A 20,160-nucleotide genomic window follows, 5' to 3' on the forward strand; every position below is an offset into this window, starting at 1 on the left:
AACAGTATCATTTTTCTACATCTTAATGTTTCAAAGTTTTTCTTTCAGGGCCAATTTTGTATGGTCACTGCTATTTTCAAATAGCTTAGTCAGTGCCTTCCACATGGAAAATGGTGTCTCTTTTCCATGGATATTTGAGACCACATGGTCTCATATACCTTCCGGACGAATTATTCTAGCCCTTACAACATCCTTATTCCATTATGGAGGTTTTGCAATGTCAGCTTTAACATATTCTAACACACCATTTCATCGAGCACTACTTCGATTTGATCCTTCTAGGCTATTAAATTAAAGCTACCCTCCAGGGCATACTCCAATCTCAGGCCATTGAAAGACATTTTCCTGATCCTGAAGAAAATTTGTTGCAAGAAGTTTGAAAATTTAAAATTCTTGAGAGACAAGTTCGAAATACTGGTTCTAATGTGAATTCTGAAGCTCTGATACCATGTATAAATTTGATAGAATTGCAACTGCTCAAGAAATTTAATCTAAAATCAAGAGACACAATTCTACTCTACTAATATGTGGAATGAAATTCACAATTTAGAACAACATGCATAGACATGCAATAAGAAAAACCACAAATACACAGTTATTTCTAGGGGAACCCAACTAGGAAAAACCCCTCAAGCCTCTTTTCATTAATCAAATGAATAAAGAATCTATTACAATTTCTAGCTTTAGCTTTGAGCTCAACCTACAAAATAATAAATGTCCTCTCTGCTCAATGAACAACTCTGGCCAACACTTAACCAATTCTACGCTCACCAAGGCCCCCTATTTCCTTGTGCAACTCTTGAGGAAATTAGCCCCTATTTTTTAGGAATTTCCTACAAAAATATTGTGCAATTCCAAAGGGATGATCGCTAATTGCATGCAACACTTTTACACTCAAAACTAGTCTACAAATGATGTTACATTTCCTTGTCTCTCCACTTCAACCGAGGAATTCAAATTCCTTGCATGCACTAGATATTTTGGGTTGATTGATCAATTAACTAACATATGTCTGAGTTATACTATTGTCCCACAACACGACTGACCTTCAATTGATTCCAACAATAGTTAGAGGCCAGTTAACTAAATACAACTGAAAATAATTGAACTGGATTACTAAAATTCAGCAATCACACATGCATAACTGAACTCCAAGCCCTCTAACTAGAATTTACTGTGCTAACTAAGTCAGAAGGTGCTTAGTTTAGAGTCCATAAAAGACAAAAAACAAAAGATATAGAATAAATTATGCCAAAGACTAGATCATCATATGTTTCTTCACCAACTAAAGTTATACTTGCAAGTGAGCTTGTTTTCCAGATGCAGCAAATAGATACAACAACAGGGAAATCTTCTTCCTTAACTCCATCTTCTTCTAATCAAAATATTTTCTCTAAGGTTTTTGAAATTAAGAAGAAGAATGAGTATTTAAAAGAAATAACTTATACTCAATTTTGGAAGCAGACTTCTTCCACAAAAAATAGTTTTCTCTCAGCCCTAGATGTTGAAAAGGGCCAATTTCAATTTGCATTTCTTGAACCCAATATCCTTGGGGCTTAAGCTACGGAAGATTAGAAAACATTTGTGCTCTCTTTTAATATTAAACAAATTCATCCTATTGATCATATTGATTTGCACAGACAGACTAGAGAAATGATATATTTTTCTTTGACCATTTCAACCATTAGTGTATCAAAGTTACATAATTCAATAAACAATACTCTTTCTGAGCTCAGAATGGAGAGGATATCATATCTAGCAAAATATACGAAGATTAAATCATTGGAATACCTTGTTATTAAATTGGTTTTGGATCCTTCAGATATTGATGTTGCCCAAGAAATTTTCAAAAAGAAAAATGTTGATATCCAAGCTCTTAGAAAAATATTGAAGCTACCAACTATAGAACATCCTCAGACACAGGAACTTGGAGAACTTGAAAAGGAGAAATAGGCTCTTTTATCAACCATAATTGAGCAATACATACAGATATAGAAGATGGAAATGGAGATGGAAAAATTGCTTAAGAAGAAAGAGAAATTAGGAAACACAACGACTTCTGCATCACAAGAAGGTTCAAGAGGAAAAGATCCAACAAAAGAAATGACTGAAGTATTGTCTCTACTAAGTTTCAAAAATCAAGAAATTAATAATTTAAAGGTAGCTTTGGAAAAATATAAGAAGGCAAAAATTAGTTTTGATAATTCTTTAGTCTCTAAAACTCAAAAGAATTCTCAGTTGCAAAAACAACTTGAATGGAAGTCTAGCAAATCTGACGGTGCCCAATGTTTAATGTGGCATAAAGAAAGAATCTGGAGGGAAATAATTTATTCATTATCTGATATATGGACATCAATTTAAATTGTTGTTAAACATGAAGAATTTCTGAAGAGAGCAGGAGCATCCATTGATGAGATTAAAGAAGAGCTAGGAAATAAGTCGAACCAAGCAAACAAGATAATTACGTTTATAAATACAAAGACCAGAGAAGAGCTAGAAGAACTCGGAATTGAAGATAGAATTAATGTAGTTCTAAAAACTAGAAGCCTTTTGACTAAGAAAAACTTAATGTTGTAGATGAAGGACAATTGTGAAACCTTGCAAGTGCAGGTGAACAAATTTTATAGAAAATTTTATGTTTTGCAAGAAAGAGACCTGCCTTATTTCAAAAATTCTTAAGGCTAGATGTCAATAACAAAGGAATATTATCAAAGATCACTTAATAGATTACCAATGGGTTAATCAGAATTTATTGGAGTATAGGGAGCTATAAGTGGCCAGATTTTGCTTGAAAATTTATCTGATGATCCTTTTGTTTATTATGAAGTCAAACATTTATTTCTTGTCAAACCAACTTTTGAGAAATAAACAGAAGTGGACGAAGCTTTTAGGAACATGGTTGATTTGACTTATCCAACAAAGGAGATATGGAAACAACTCATAAATCTCACTGAATGATTACTAAAGGAAACATTTCAATGGGAGATCAAGATAGTTCAAGGTTCCATACAAAGAAAATACCTTCTAGCGGAGGTTTATAGAATTTTATAAAATTGGCAAAAATTGTCAAAAAAACCTATGCTACAACATTTGTTTGTGGTAGCAGATTTTTTAATGGAGCTAGTAACAAAACTTCATCACAACTAAAAAAAATTGGGTGACCGGAGGTTTTAGCAGATGTTTTCTTAGCGGTGTGCTTACTGGAATAATCGCACCAGTGCATTACTAATGTAAAAGCACTGGGAATGGAAACAAACGTTTGGAGCACCAGTGCATTAACTTTATAAAAAAATTGATGCTTTAATAATAAAATGCACCTCCTCATACAATCTATGATACCATGCTCTGAGGCGTTGAATTCAAACAACATTGGTGCTTGAAAAGTATACGACCGCAGTGCTTATATCTTCTAAAAATGCCTCGGGTAGTACTTTTCAGGAATGGCACTAGGGAAGGAAAATATATCTTGCAACCCTAGTGCTTTTATCTTCTCCAAGGCACTAGTTCGTTATGCATAATAATGCACCGATGCTGATGAGTTGTATAAAAGAACCAATGTGCTAATAATATATAAAAGAATCAGTGTTGTTAATTTAAATAATAACACCGAGGTTGGAAAACATATTTTGGAGCACTAGTGAATTGGTTTTTATGAAATCACCAGTGCTTTAATACTAGCAATGCATCAGGTCGTACAATCTATGATACCATGCACTGGGCGTTAAATGAAAACAAAACCGGTGTTTGAAAAGTATAACGCCCCGGTGCTTGTGTGTTTGCAAAAGCCCTGGTATTTCACAAAAGGAACCAAGGAAGGTTGAATCCTCCCTTTTGGGTAGGGTTCAAGGTAGGCAGTTCTCTATTCAAACCCTTAGGATGTGGGTTTCTCAAGACATCGCTCCTTTTGTCCATTTAGCACCTAAGGTGGAAATTCTTCACAAGCATTGGATTCATCTTACGTTTTCTACCGCTGAGGATGTCATTCTATAATGGAGAAGATTTGGCATATAGATTCATCTCTATTAATTTTTAAATTTTGGTCTCCTTTGTTTAACGCTCGAAAGGAGTGCTCAAATGTTGTGTCGGTTTGGATTCACTTCCCGAGGCTTCCTCTGGACTACTAGGCGGATGAGATTTTTCAAGATCTAGGTAACTACATTGGCAATTATCTAGCTCATGGCCCTTCGTATCTTACATCTACTACTTTTTCGATGGCTTGTAATATGGTTTTGGTGGACCTCAGGGAGGGTCATCTTGAGGAAATGTAATTAGGGGATGGTGAAGAGAACATTCAAGACATGGACTATGAAGGAGTGCCATTTTGTTGCTGTCATTGCCACCACTATGGTCATCTTGTCAAAAATTGCCCCATGATTTAGTTGGTATAGGTGGATGAGGAAAATTTATTATGGAAGGATGTTGATCTCCTAAATGATCTGCCTACTTCAAGTGGGGAATCAGGTGCTCACCCTCGGCATTTGGCAGAGCTCGTTTCTATGGTTGCAACCCCTGTCCTAGATTCCATGGTCATGGATGGGGTTTTGGCAGCCCCTTAGGAGCATCTTGTTCTGGATACTACTTCCTCCCCTTCCTTTGTATTTTCTCATGTCCATAATGATGGTTCTTCATATGAAAATCTTAGTGGCAGCCTCTCTACTGATCATCCTCGATCCCCCATTTTATCCTCTCTTAATATTTCTTCAATTTTTTCTCAAGCCCTTTGGTCATTATCAATACCTCAATGTGATCTCTCGTCTCCCATCACCTCCCCATCTCACTCTCTTTCCTTTCTATCGGATAAGACTCTTCTTCCTATAACCTCCAACCATGCTCTAATGGTCGTTTTACATAACCTCCTGACCTTGGGTTAGGGCAGTTTCATCTTACATGTCCGGAGTCTCATGGCCAGGGCCAAAAGTCCATCATTACCTTGGAAAAGGAGCATGCCAAGGTGGACAAGCTTCAATATTTGGGGTTCTTAGGGAAATTGCAACCCTCTCCTTTGTTTTTGTATGAAGATCCTCTCCTCTACTTATAAGTGATTGGCGAGCCTCCCCAAAAGACTCACACTGAAACATTTTATTGGCTATGATTCTTCGAGAATATTATTCCAACAAGAGACCCTAAGTCAGGGCCACTTTATTGTACAATGTCTTAGGAATCTTCTTCATGGTTGGCAGTGTCAGTGCACTTATGCGATGTGCCGATCTAGGGGCTTGGTGGTGGGATGGATCAATTTCTCTTTTAAACTATTTAATTCTTGGAGCATTTCGGTAGGGCTCAGTGTTGAATTGTTCTCTGAAGAACTATCCTGTTTCTTCTCCCTTCTCAATGTTTATGGGTTGGTCGGTTGGATCAGTCGCTCTTTTAAACTAATTAACACTTGGATCATTTTGGCAGGGCTTGGTGTTGAAGTGTTCTCTCAAGAACTATCTTTTTGCTTCTCCCTTCTCAATGTTTATGGGCCTTCCCAAAATCGCAAACCCTTCTGGGAGTCTTTCTTCAACATTTCCTTTGTAAATTCACCTCATATCATTGTTGGGGGAGACTTCAATGTCTCAATGGGAACTTCCAAATCATGGGGGGAGTGGGTGAATGTTGATCCTTTAGTTGATTACTTTTGGGATTGTTTAGTTTCTCGATCTTTAATTGATATTTCCCCCCTCAAACCTCGACCTACTTGGCTCAATAAGAGGACATGTCTTAATTGTATTTCTAAGAGATTGGACTGATTCCTCTTTACTGAAGTTATAATGGATCACTTCCAAAACATCAAACAGTGGATTGGTTCGGGTGGTATTTCAGATCACTCCCCAATCTTTCTAGAATTAAGGGGTGTTGCTCATAAACCCTCTAGCCCATTCAAAATGAACTCCTTATGGCTAAAGGAGGTATCTTTCATCGAGATGGTCATGGAGCAATGGGATCAATATTATCCACTTTCTGGTATTTTTGCGGGAAAACATTTTGTGAGGAACCTCAAGAAAATAAAACAAAAATATAGAATGGGAAACCTCTAAGAAAGAAGTTGAATCTCTAGAACTCAAGACTATAGAAAATCAAATTAAGACATTTTCCTTTGGGGAGGCTGAGGGATATGCCTTCGCAAAATCAATAACTCTTCTACTTCAAATAGAGAAAAGAAAAAACTCTATATCGGAGCTTCGAGAGGCTGAGTGGTGATTAAAGAGTAGAGTTGTGTGTTTAGAATGTGGTGATAATAACACAAAATTATTTCATGCATTCGGCAAATGTCGTAAGATGGCTAACACAATTTGGTCCTTAAAAGATCAAGCTAGCAGGGATGTCTCCACATTCTCAGAGTTGGCATCTTTGGGTGTCAATCATTTCAAAAATTTGTCTTGTGCTCAAGAAGAGGAAACTATTGTTGAAATCAATATAACAACCTTACCTCCCTCAATTCTTAAATGACAAAGATAATTAAGACCTAATGGCAGAAGTATCAGAGGATGAGCTCAAGTTTGTCCTTCAAAGTTTCCAAAAGAACAAAAGCCTCAGGGCAAACGGTTGGGGTATTGAATTTTTTCTAGGTCTCTATGATATTTTGGGGAAAGACTTCCTAGTTGTGGTGGAAGAGTCTTACAAAGAGCGTTATATGATTCTAGATTTAAACTCAATCTTCATTGCCCTGATTCCAAAGGTGGTAATTCCCCTACCTCTTTTGATGATTTCAGGTAGATCTCACTATGTAATGTTGTCTACAAAGTTATAACTAAAGTGATTTCATTATGTCTCAAACCTATCCTTTCAGACTGCATCTCTAAGGAACAATTTGGGTTTCTTGAAGGAAGACAAATCCATGAAGCGATTGGGGTGACACATGAATGCCTCCATAGTCTATATAGACAATTCACTTAAGGAGGGCTATCTTCAAACTTGATCTATCCAAGGCGTATGATTGGGTAAGTTGGATTTATTTGAGGTTATTATTAACTCATGTGGGTTTTAGCCTAGATTTCATTACATGGGTTATGAGTTGTATTCAAATGACCGGTTTTGATGTGCTTATCAATGGTGTTGCATCCCCTTTCTTCCATGCTCATAGGGGTCTTCATCAGGGATGCCCTCTCTCACCCTTATTATTTCTTATGGTTGTTAAGGGGTTCAACCATGTCCTGGATGAGGCTAAGAACAACGAGACCTTCCAGGATTGTTTGGTGACTCGTGCTATGGATATCTCCCATTTACTTTTTGCTGATGAAATTCTCATCTTTTGCAATAGAGATTTGCACGAGGTTATGGTTTTGACTACCACCCTTATGTTATTTGGGAAGGCCATTAGCATGTTGATTAATTTCTGAAAGTCCTCTCTTCTAATCTCTAATCTCGCAGAGGATATTGTGCAACAAATTACATATTTGTTTCCTATGGAATATTCATAGTTAGATGATGGTCTAAAATACCTGGGATTTCTTCTTAAACCCAACACATACAGACTGATATATGGTGCCACAGATGGCTCTCTAGAGCAGGTTGTCTTTTCCTTATTAAATATATTCTCGAGGCTATTTCTGCTTATTGGTCGTCATTGGCTTGGATACCAAAAGGTGTTTTGGAGCATATTAGGAGAATATATTTCAAATTCGTATGGTCAAGGACTAGTGTAGATTCTACAGGTTGGCTAAGATAAAATCGCTAAACCAAAATCCCTGGGGCGTTGCAGATTTAAGAATATCTTTCTCTTCTCCCGCATTCTTCCGGTAAAAGGTGATTGAAGCCTTCTTACATCACAAAGCTTGTGGATAACTATTGTTATTGAAAAATATATTTTTTCTGGCTATTAGTGGAGGACTAGGTTCAACAAGCAGATAAACGTCACCAAAATATTTCTATCATCTAGTGAGTTATTTTGAATACATTTGAAACCATTCACAATGGGCTCGTATGGAGTTGGATTGGGTGTTCGGGTTCATACCTATCAGCAGCTTAGTTCGTTAGCGAAGTGGAACATAATAGAGGGGAGAAGAGACAAAGACATCCTTCCGATTTCTTTCTTCCCGGAAAAAAAGCTTCCCCAAACGACAAGGAGATTGTCTCAGGGAGGTGTGGGCGAGACGAGATAGGTAGTAATTTGATGCGCGCCTGCCAGCTAAACAGAGAATATTTCGGGGTGTGGACTGAAATGATGCCGTCACTCCTATCCCTCGACAACCTCATAAATAGAGCACATAAATGACCTGCTCATCTTCAGAGGGAATGAATACGTACCCTTTAGTAAGTCACTCCCATGCTTCTCTAAGCCACGTTATCTCATACAAGCCAGAAGAATAACCGCCCTACTATAAGATACTTTCCTTCCGCGACCCAATTCACACATCTCGATAGTGAACCGTATGATAATGCCTACTATTCTTCGAGAGCGAAGGGTCTGCGACACCTAGCAGGTCCGATATAAACATGTTCGCAGAGCTGCATGCTTATTCATCAATGCACCTGGGTAAATGGAAAATACTTGTGGTTATCCACCCTTTTTTTTCTTTTTCCTAGCAAGGTGGGGAAGGACTTGAATTGGTATATCCGATTGGCCGAGCTTGGTTATAGTACCTGGGTGCATCAAGGTTTCAAAGACCCGGTGATCTGCTTTCTCTATACCGGATAGATCCTCGCACTATCAATCCACCTTGAGTTAGCGGTAGCTGAGTGTCTCTTTATGCCCCCCCTTAGTTAGTTAACAAACCGTTAGTATCCATTTCAAGTCATCTTCCAGTTATTCCTCCTGAGTTAGCGGGAACTGAGCCGTAACGGGAATATACGCGTAGCAGAGATGGGCGGGCGGGATAGAAGGAGAAAGCCTTTCTTTATTACAGCTTGAAAGAGGAGGAACGGACGGATCCCTAACTATAGTACCCCTTACTGAGTGGAGGTGTGCCCCTGCCCTGCAAGAGTCCTTATAGAAAAGACCCACCCTCCCTCGATGAACCCGAGCGAGCCGGTACGCTATCCTTCGCTGGAAGGCGGGGTCACAACATGATCATCCTCTCCACCTCCTTTTAATTGATCTTCTTTGAGATCGTGGGGTTTCTAAGCTTGCTAATATAACAAATTATACATCCACTACCTTATTGTATCAAGGGTGGAAATCTACGGCTGACTTGGGCATTTCAGATCTCTTCATTGGGTTGTGGAAAAATTACATCAATTCTCTTCATTCAGGTCATATTCGACTAATAGATAGAGATGAACTTATTTGGTCTAGAGCCAAGTGTGGTTTCTATTCTCCAAAAGTTGGATACAATTATATCACAACAATGCATCATCCTAAGATTCTAAATGGTGTTGGTCATATGTATGTTGGTCATATGTATGGAAATCTAAATGTCCATCAAAGGAGAAAATTTTAATGTGGTTTATTATGAAGGGCAAGGTCCCTACTTGGGATATTTTACAAAAACGATTTCCTATTGGTCCCGGTTGGTGTGTTCTCTACTAGGCTGAGGGGGAATCAATTGATCACCTTTCATGAATTTATCTTTCTGTCAAAACATATGGGACCATTGTAGGTCGACTAAACCATAAATCAAGTATTGGAGGGGTTCTATAATGGATTCTGCATGGCAACATTGGCTCTCCCTTCCGTCTTCCCACATATTCAAGGCCCTCCCATTAATAATTTGTAGGGGTATATGGATTTCTCGCAACATGGCTATTTTCCAGGACCACACTTCCTTCCCCACACATATTGCAGCTAAAGCTATGGCTGTTCTCATCCACTATCCTCAGGAAAATGATGCCCATAGAACTCGTGAGTTAGTAGAAATAAATCCTAATAGATCTTATCCATGGAACTTATTTAATGGAGCCTCCACAGACTCGGGTGGGAACAACGGAGGCGATCTTATTCTACACCTATCCTCTTGTTTCTATTTTCATATTTTTGTTGCTTTGGGTGGGAATAAATAATTTTGCTGAAATTCTATCCTGTCAAAACCTCCTTGCATTTTCCATTGATCACAATGTATCTCATATACAAATTTCTTATGATTCCAAACTTGTGATAAATTGGGTGAATGGCACTCGATCTTGCAAGAACTTTCTTTTACAGCCTATTCTTATTGATACTTTGAGATTAAAAGATATGTTCTCACAACTCACATGTCTTCATATATATAGGGAACTGAATCAATGTGCAAATGGTCTATCAAAAGTGGTGTTCATTTTGGATAAAGATATATGGAAGTTTACAGAGTATCTCAATGGCTCCTCAACAACCTCATCTTTCTACTAATCTCTTACCTAATTTCTCCTATCGACAGGGGAACCATGACTGTTATGTTGTGACCAATATTTTTTGCGTTGTATTTTACTTCCTTTTCATTTGATCATAGAGCTCAATTTATACATGAACTTTGTTTTCAGAACAAAACATGTTTTTAATATTCTCATGGATGGATGTATCTACTCATAACAATTTAGATTTTTAGATTTGAATGTAATGGGGATCATCCATAATATGACCCTGAACTAAACTAGTTTATTTTTGACATTTTCGATGGACCGACTATCATGCGTACACACAACGGTGTGTTTACAAAATGTATATATATTAATATTAATAAAAATTACGTTTTCTTCCTTTGGAAAACACGTCTTCATATAACCTCAACTAGTTTGCCATCTTCTTGAGTTCAATATTGACTGGATCAATATTCATTCATTTTTCTTCAACTTGGACTATTACAACTGAAGACTTCTTATCATTTTTAGGTTTCTTAATTTGAGTTAGTAATTTCTCAATGTGGTTCTTGAGGCAAGTAACTTCTTCATTTTTGTTTGCTCAATTTATACATGAACTTTCTTTTCAAAACAAAACATGTTTTTAATTTTCTTTTGGATGGATGTATTTGGTCATAACATTTTATATTTTTGGATTTGGACATAATGGGGATCAACCATAATATGACCTCGAACTGAGCTAGTTTATTTTTTACATTTTCGATGGACCGACTATGTTGCACACACAATAGTGTGTTTAAAAAATGTAATTTTTATTAATATTAATAAAAATTACGTTTTTTCCTGTGGAAAAAATATTTGCATAAAATTTAACTTCAATTGGTTTGTCACCTTCTTGAGTTTGATATTCATTGGATCAATATTCATTCCTTTTCTTCAAGTTGGACTATTACATCTGAAGAATCCGATATTTCTTTAGTGATAAGTTCTTCTAATTTGCTTTTCAATGCTTTCTTATGATTTTTAAGTTTCTTAATTTGAGTCAGTCAATTGGTTTGTCACCTTCTTGAGTTTGATATTCACTAGATCAATATTCATTCCTTTTCTTCAAGTTGGACTATTACATCTGAAGAGTTCGATATTTCTTTAGTGATAAGTTCTTCTAATTTGTTTTTCAATGCTTTCTTATGATTTTTAAGTTTCTTAATTTGAGTCAGTAATTTCTCGTTGTGGTTCTTGAGGCGAGTATTCTTTGTTTTTTCTTGCAATACTCTTTTCAACTTCCTTCTACATATTTTGCATTGACTTCTGAGTTTTTTGAAGAATTACTTTTGAAATATCTTTCATGTCTTTTGGTGTTACTGAATTTGGCTTTAATGTAACATCTTGTAGCATTATTTTTTTCTTCTTGTAGTAGAATGTTAGAAATTTTTTCTTGGTATTTAAAATAAATGACCCTAGCAATTCCATCCACAGTGAACCCAAAATCATGTCATCTTGATTGCTCCATAGGGATTAAACAGACAATTGATATATATATATATATATAATCCCCAATATTTAATTGTAAATGGTTATGTCATTTTTTTCCCCAATGGACTAATTTTTCAATTACATTGGACCTGGGAATCACCAATTGCTTAGCAAGGTTAGGGTTTATAAATTTTTTTCTTTGACTAAAGAGATAAAAATAGTAACATCTTTTTCTACAAAAGTCCCCTTAATTTTAAATAGCACTGGAGCAAAGCAAAGTGAGGTTTCTAAAAATCTTCTATTGCTAGTTTCCATTTTTTCCTCTTTAATGATCAAGTCCATATTGCCTTCGTTCAAAAATACCATAATATTTCACTTTAAACTTTGTATTTATAATTTTAGGTCTTATTTTATAATACCTTGCTACCTCTTTTTCTTTTTTAATTAAAAATTAATTTGTTTAAAAAGATAATTATATACAACCCTTTTTTATTATCTAAATAATTATAAAGTTTTATCTATAATAAAAAAAATGATTATAAATTTAATTTAATGGTTAACATACGATTGTGTTGCAATTGACACCTCAATGTATTTGATGGCATAACAATGTTGTATGGATTTCATAAAAAATATGATGGGATAGGGCAATTGCGACTAGACTAAGGATAGAGTGGTGGCGGAATTTATAGCTATAGATAGTTCCATGGTCAACGTTGATGAAGGTGTAAATTTGTTTTGGTGAGCAACGTGATAGTATAGAGAGGAACAATGCAACACAATTGTCGCAGAGGCAGTTGCAAATGGAGGCAATCTTTACAACAAATAGGGTCAATGGAAACTGTGGTACATGATTTTGTTACCGCAAGTGCAATGTGGGGTGGCAGTGATAGAAAAAAGTTGACATACAAGGTGGTGGTTGCAGGAAACAACATCTAGCTGCTGGCAAAGGTGCGACCTAGCGACAATGGCAACTTCGGTGCGGGCGGATGCGTAGGCCAATGCGGATCGAGCTAAGAGTATAGCAATGTTTAGCAATGGTGGATGCAGCATTAGCATGTTAATCAACAATTGGTCGACGACCTATCCAACAACAACAACTGTGTAGATGACAGGATTGCAACTATGTTTTTTTTCCTTTTTTTTAATTTGTCTTTTCTTTATATATATATATATGTATGTATGTATTTTGTCATATAAATTTTTTTATTTGTCTTCTTTTAGTATAATTTGTTTTCTTCATTATATATATATATATATATATATATATATATATAATGGTCAAAGGCTTTATGACAAAATGGAGAATCTCCAAAGTTGTATAGTGAAACGCTTCGATCACAATGGCAGCGAAGTTGACGAAAAGTTGATGACCAAAGGTCAGATCAGACTAACTCTATGCAGCAGTTGAGTAGCCAAAGGGTCGAACAACTTGTATACCAATTTAATGAACAATGTTCGTATATGCTCTAATACCAATGTAACCAACAAAGTTTGTTTATGCTCTGATACCAATATAATGAACATAGTTCATACTTCACAATAAACTTCAAAACACTCGGAATACAAAGACATACATTGAGGATAAGAATATATATAGAGAGATGAAATATAATTGCTAAAATTGAGGACTTGCTTATATACCTAGGCAAGTGCCCTTTTATGAATGGTCATGTCCCCTTAAATATGCCTCTTAAATACTATTTATAACTTAGTTATTATTATTATTATGATTTATGTAATTTATATTGTTTTTATGTAATTTATATTCATAACATCAACTTACTTTGACTCCAACATCCTCATAATAATCTACATGTAACTAAAACGTTCAAATAAATTATTAAGTAAAAAACATATATAAAACATAACAAAAGGGCTAGGGAAGAAGGTTACCTCCATAAATTTTGCAAGGTCAAATTTTGAATCTTTCAAAATTTTAACTCTTTCGATGAATCCTTTTTGTAGAGGATAAGTTGAGGAAGTAGCTTTTTCAATCTCCTTGCCAATCACCTCAGGGAAAAGTGTTGCCACTAATTTTCACATATTTATAACTAAATTTTAATTTATCTATTTTAACTTTTAAACTCACTTCACAAAAGTTCACCCGATTACACTCCAAAATTTAGTTACAAAGGGCACTAAAGGAATCAAAATAATATAAAAACAACAGTCATGGCCAAATTGATTTTAAAGAGAACACCCAATATATATAAACTCAAAGTAACAACATCAAATGATCAAGCCTATGCAAAAATTGAAGCACACAAAATCCGGTTTTTATAATTTGGTTGGGCATAAACAACATCACAATTTCAACCCATAGGATAACAACTAGGAGAATACTTTCAATTGCAAAATTGCAATTTCTGCGTTTGTGATCTAATTTACTAAAACACTTTTTCCCTCATAATTTAAAATGTAAGTTCAGAAATAGTAAATTCAGGTCTCAGCCCTCAAATAATTAGGGTACCGCCAATTATACCAACACATATAATACAAATGAGAAAATTCATCAAATGAACAAATGTGATGTGTGTGTTAAATTAAAAAAAATGCACAGATATCTGGAATATTTAATAATCTTGTCAACCCATAATCTAGAGGCATTGTTAGTGTGAATGCCTCTATAATGCAGTCATACAATCTTTATTATAGGTTTTCTACATTGTAATCATACGCTATATTAAGCCATTGAGCTGAGTTGGTTGGAGTGTAAGAGCACTCGAGAGAGAACCTGTACATTTAAGTGAACTAGTTAGTTCTTTGCCATTTCCAGTGATTAACAACCATCTCTAGAGTTTTCCAGTGATTAACAACCATCTCTAGAGTTTTCTCATAAGCAAAGTATACTACTCCAAGCATATGGATGGAAGAAACTTATTGAATTATAATGAAAATGCTTGACTCCTATTTTTTTTTTAAAGAACTGTTGCTTATAAAAATAATATGTATTATGGACCCCCTTGTAATAAGCCCTCCTTTTATCCCCACAACCATGTCCTCAAAGCTGGTGCTTTGCTAATAGGATACACATTTTTCTGCAACAACCATTGTTTGATGCATAATGTCCAGTGATCATGTCCACATTATGTATTTGTGATCTAATTTACGAAAACAATTTTTCCTTCATATTTAACTTAAAATATAAGTTCAGAAATAGCAAATTCAGGTCTCAGCCCTAAAATAATTACACTACCACCAATTATACCAACACATATAATACAAATGAACAAATCAATCAAATGAACCAATGCGATGTCAAAAAGGGGTCTCACTGCGGCAACCGGATCTATGCACTTTCAATATCTGGTGGACAACATTCTTGCAGATGAGGGCTCCATTCTGCTTCCATAGTATTTATTAAAGCTCCGGTATATGTCTATTTAATTTTGATGAATTCTGTTTACCTGCTGCCATACGTAGACAGATACACTTTATGACAGTTATGCCAATGTTTTGTTATTTTTATGAACCTTCATGCTTAGAGGATTTTGGCATTATACTCTTGGACATGGAGTTTTTCCTGTCTCAGAACTGATGACTAGATGTATGTATAAATTCTGAATTTTGTACTGGTACTAAATATAAACCAGTGTCTTTTTCTTCTGAAAAAAAAAAATGTCAAATTAAAAAAAATGCACAGGTATCTGGAATATTTAATAATCTTGTCAATCCATAATCTAGAGGCATTCTTAGCGTGAATAGCTAAGTTTATAAGTTTTCTACATAGTAGTCCTACACTATATAATTTGAAATTAAGCCATTGAGCACTCCAGAGAGAGAACCTGTACATTTAAGTGAACTAGTTAGTCATTTGCCATTTCCAATGATTAACTACCATCTTTGGAGCTTTCTCATAAGCAAAGCATAATACCCCAAGCATATGCATAGAAGAAATTTCTTGAATTATAATGAAACTGCTTGACTCCTATTTAAAAAAAAAGGAACTGTTGCTTATAAATTGAATATGTATTATGCACCCCCTTGTAACAAGCCATCCATTTATCCCCACAACCATGTCCTCAAAGCTGGTGCCTTCCTATTAGGATACTCATTTTTCTGCAATGACCATTGCTTGATGCATAATGTCCAGTGATCATGTCCACATTCAAGAGTTCCAAGCTCTTCCTTGTCCTCATATTCCTCCTATAACCTGTTGCTGCACAAACTAGCAGGCCTTGTAAATAGGCAAAAGCTAGAGGGCACAACAACACTTGGGACAGAAAAGCCCATTGTCACCATAGCCTAAGTCCCCTTCTCTTCTCGGATTTTCACCGACGGGAGGAGTCCCATTATGACTCACTTGTGATAGATGTGTGTCTATAATTGGTTTGAAGTGAGGGAAGGTGGCTCATTCAATGGAAAGGTTCAATGAAAGTGCGAGCTTTGGGAGAGGCTAGTAAAAATTTCAACGAAAAATCCCTTGAAAGAAAGACTACATGACCTAAGATTGAAATATTTAACGATATATGAGTTCATCCAAGGTCAAGGTAGACAAGAGAAAAGACGATATATGATTTAATCCAACGAGTACTAAAACAAATGTCTTACATAAATCCCCAAGTTGAAGGATTAATTTCTAGGGTTCCCTCTTGGTGTGATGGCTAGGGCATCAAATTTCCAGTCATTCCAACTTGGGAAATCCACCAAAAGTTGAGGATCACTAGAGGAAACACTAAGGAAGAGTTCAATCCAAGTGGAATTCAAAACGCCTTCCTCTAATGAATTTCACACCAAGCCCTAGAGAGGCCTCCTTATACTTAAAGGGACGAGGAAAAGGGGTGAAAAGGAGGTGAAAAGAAAGATGATTTATCAATTTAAGAGTGATCATCAAGGATTGGGAGAATTGGAGTCAAGGCTATCTTGGTATGGAAACTTGCTCTTCAAGGAGACCTAGAAGGAATTTCGCTACCCTTAATGGAAGCAGCAACAAAACAACTTCTAGATATTTATACTTTGATGACACTTTTTGAGGATGTAAAATGCAACAAATCCTCTAGGAACATTCATTCATTCATTATCCATGAGTAACACATGCAAAATTTCCCAATAGTTTCAATGCTTAGACAAAATTTCATCAATTAGGGCACATTAACAACCATGAGAAAACATTCCATGCATTAGACATTAATCAAAATTCAGAAATATAGCATTAAATAGCACTTACAAGACAATGAAGAATATATCCATCCATCACAATGCCAAAATGAAGCTCCAAGAGAGATAGCGAAAATTTCCAAACATCAAAATGCATCCAAGTCATCCAAATTCGTCCAACAAATGCAAGTCTTGTTGCTACACAATCTAGCAGGGGTCCTAGGAGCCTCTGGGACCACTATTAGACCAAATGACAACAATGGGACAAAGACCCATTGTCACCTCAATCAGTGTCCCTTGCTCTTTACGGACTTTCACCGATGGGAGGAGTCCCAGTATGAGGGAAATCACTATTAATGATAGAACCAATGACTAGGTATGATGTGATTTCCAAGGCCCATTCAAAGGAGAGGCTCAAATAAAGGCTCAATGCTTCAAGAGAAGCAAAAGGGCTCTCCAAGAAAGACCTATGAGGAGACCTAGACCTAGGGTTAATGATATCCAATGATGACAAGGAGACCTAAGGTCAAGGCTCCTAAGATGATTAGGACCTCTCAAGAAGCTTTGAATGATGCTTATATGCCTTTAAATAGACTTTCACTATCCTTGAGAAGCCTAGAGTGGGACCACATGAGACCTAGGGTTTATGTATAATCTCGAGAGAAGACTCTTCAAAGTGCTCTCTAGGTCAAGGTGGGATGGGAGAAAGGGTTTAGAATGATTTATTCCACCGAATACTATGTGCAAAACCCTCAAGGAGACCACTAACCAAGATGTTCAGGATGATTTTCACAGATATGGTTGGGGCTTGACTTTTCTTCCAATCCGATCGTGGGAACAGGCTCAAATTTGGAGGATCATTGGGGGAAACAACAACTCAGTGGCTTATCCAAACAGTTTTCCAAATTCACCCTTCCAATGCAACTCGCATCAAGCCCTAGCTAGTTGTCTCGGGTTAGGGCCGAAATTTAGAAAGAGGAGAAAAAGAGAAAGAAAAAGAGGGTGATCACCAATACTTCTTGGATCAATGCCTTGTCCTTGGGCTATGGAGTCTACATGATTCGAAAATTGGCCAAAAGCGTCTTCAAGAAGGCTAGAAAATGATGCCCTAGAAAGCACTTTCTAGCATTTACCCACCCAATATTTATGGACTTTCATGGAAAGAAAAAAAATTATACTCCACTAGGAACATTCATCTACTTGTTATCAATGAGTAACATGCACAAATTTGCAATCTAACAATCCTTGACAATCATATTCAATAATTAGGGCACAAAAAGAAAGAGCTAGTTACAAAATTTCCACACATTAGACATTTTTCATGCAAAAATCTTCCATAAGATTACTTACAAGACAACAAGAGATATATCCAAATCCAAGATCAAGAAGATGGCTCCAAGAGAATGAAAATTTCAGCTCCAAAGATATCGAAATGCATCAAGAGATCTCCAATAGACAACCAAGAAAAGTGCGAAATTCTCTTAAGAGATCTAATCCAAGTCAACTGATGATGATTTACAAATGAGGCTCTCGTTCTATTTATATGAGCCTTTAGGAGTTTGATTTAGTCTAATTAGCCTCATAAGCCCCTAAAAATGACTTTAATGTGCAAAAAAACAACCCTATTGGTGACAATCCCACCAAATAGCTCAAAAGTGTACAACAAACCTTCCTAATGAGGCCAAAATGATAGAATGGTGCAAAAGGCCCGCTGGAAGGCTAAGATAAGTCCTCCATGTGCCAAGAAGAAGAGCAGGGCTCTCAAACTAATGATCAAGTGGGGTGGCCCCTTGGCTTTCAATCAAAATATCTATGGTGCTCCCAAATGGTTGAGGGGCACAATGAATGGTATCATGGGTCTCCAACTAGATCAAACATGTCGATGCTCCATCAATAAGGGCTAGAATGATGATAGAAGCCCTCCCATGCCTCTCTGGATGAGACAAGACGCCATCTGGCCCTTGGATTAGCGGCCAAGTGTTTGGTGTAAGTATGTGGCTGGTTGGGCAACGTGGTCCAAGTGCATCATCATCTCTGTATAACTAGAACATGAGTAAGCAATATGTGGTGTTGAAGAATCCCATGGCATGGTAATCAATTCTCGGCTGTGGTGGAGGTCCATGGCTCTCAACGCTCACCCTACAAGTGCCATTATGACCCTCTAGAGGGCTTAGACCTTGTATAGGGAGACCAAGTCCAAATGGAGACCCACCTGCAATCCTGTATAAGATCCAATGTGTCTCCTCACCTTCCAGTACAATAATTCATTAGTGCAATTGAGTAAATAAGCTTGCAAACCAAGGGCAAAAGTGGACACTTCATAGTGGCATGCCCTTCCAAATGGGCTTTAGAAGGTACAGGTGTTTCCTTGTTCAACAAGAGAGGTTAATAAAGGACCCTATTAGGTGGTTTCAACCTCTAAGGGAGCAATAGGTCCATGGTACATCTGGAAAATAGCAGGTGTCATGTGAAATGATGGTGGAATGGAGTCGGGCAACAGGGAAGGCTGCAAGCCTCATGCCATGTTACAAGGGTAGCTATAATGAGGGAAGCCCCCACATTGGGTGTATAGATGTAGGAAGGAGAAATCACAATACATGAGTGTTACATAGTATTTTGTCACACCTCCTGCACTTCCCTGTGACATACCTCGAAGTGCCCGAAACATGACCATCATGCAATGTACTCATCTAGATATGCAGCTCAGATCCTCCCTAAAACAATGATGGAAAAATGCCTTGAGATTCCCTTGAAGGAAATGGCTCTAAAACCCTAATTTTGGCATCATCGCCCCCCCTGACACTGAAAACCGCGATGGTCGCTAGTTGCACTATACTAGCCCCGCGATGCCATCACGCTTTTGGCTTGGATACCAGCGATGATCCCTAAAAGGCAATTTTCCCAAAGAGGACAAGAAGCTTCGTGATCTAGAGGCTTCCAGAACGACGAGCTGGAGGTTGTTCGGCGTGGATGAGGTCGAGTTCTCTCAACTTGGCCTTTTGGTCTTATCCCTATGAGCTACCTCCTTGAGATGAGGACCTTTTTCTATCTTTGGAGAGATCCTAACTCCATTTCCTTGCCTATATATTCATCCTCTCCCATTCCCAAAGGGTTTGTCTTTGGCTATTTACACCCTTATGCTGATACTGTGCCTACATGCTACTCATTTGGCTTGGAGAAGGAGTGCTTGGAGAGCTTGAGCTTGGACTTGGACATTCACTCAAGGAGAGCTTATTGACATCAAGGCTTGGTTGTATGCTTCCTCCTTTATTCTATTAATATATACAACTGCTGGTTCATTTTCCATAAATGTGTATGTTAATGCATCATTTATCTTAATGCTCCTTGATCTGTTAAGTAGGTTACTTTCGATTATGCTATTTGTACTTGCAT

This window comes from Pinus tabuliformis, chromosome 5_1 (assembly GCF_031772625.1).
Source record: "Pinus tabuliformis cultivar Carrire ecotype Pingquan chromosome 5_1, CPIR1, whole genome shotgun sequence".
Lineage (NCBI taxonomy): Eukaryota > Viridiplantae > Streptophyta > Pinopsida > Pinales > Pinaceae > Pinus > Pinus tabuliformis.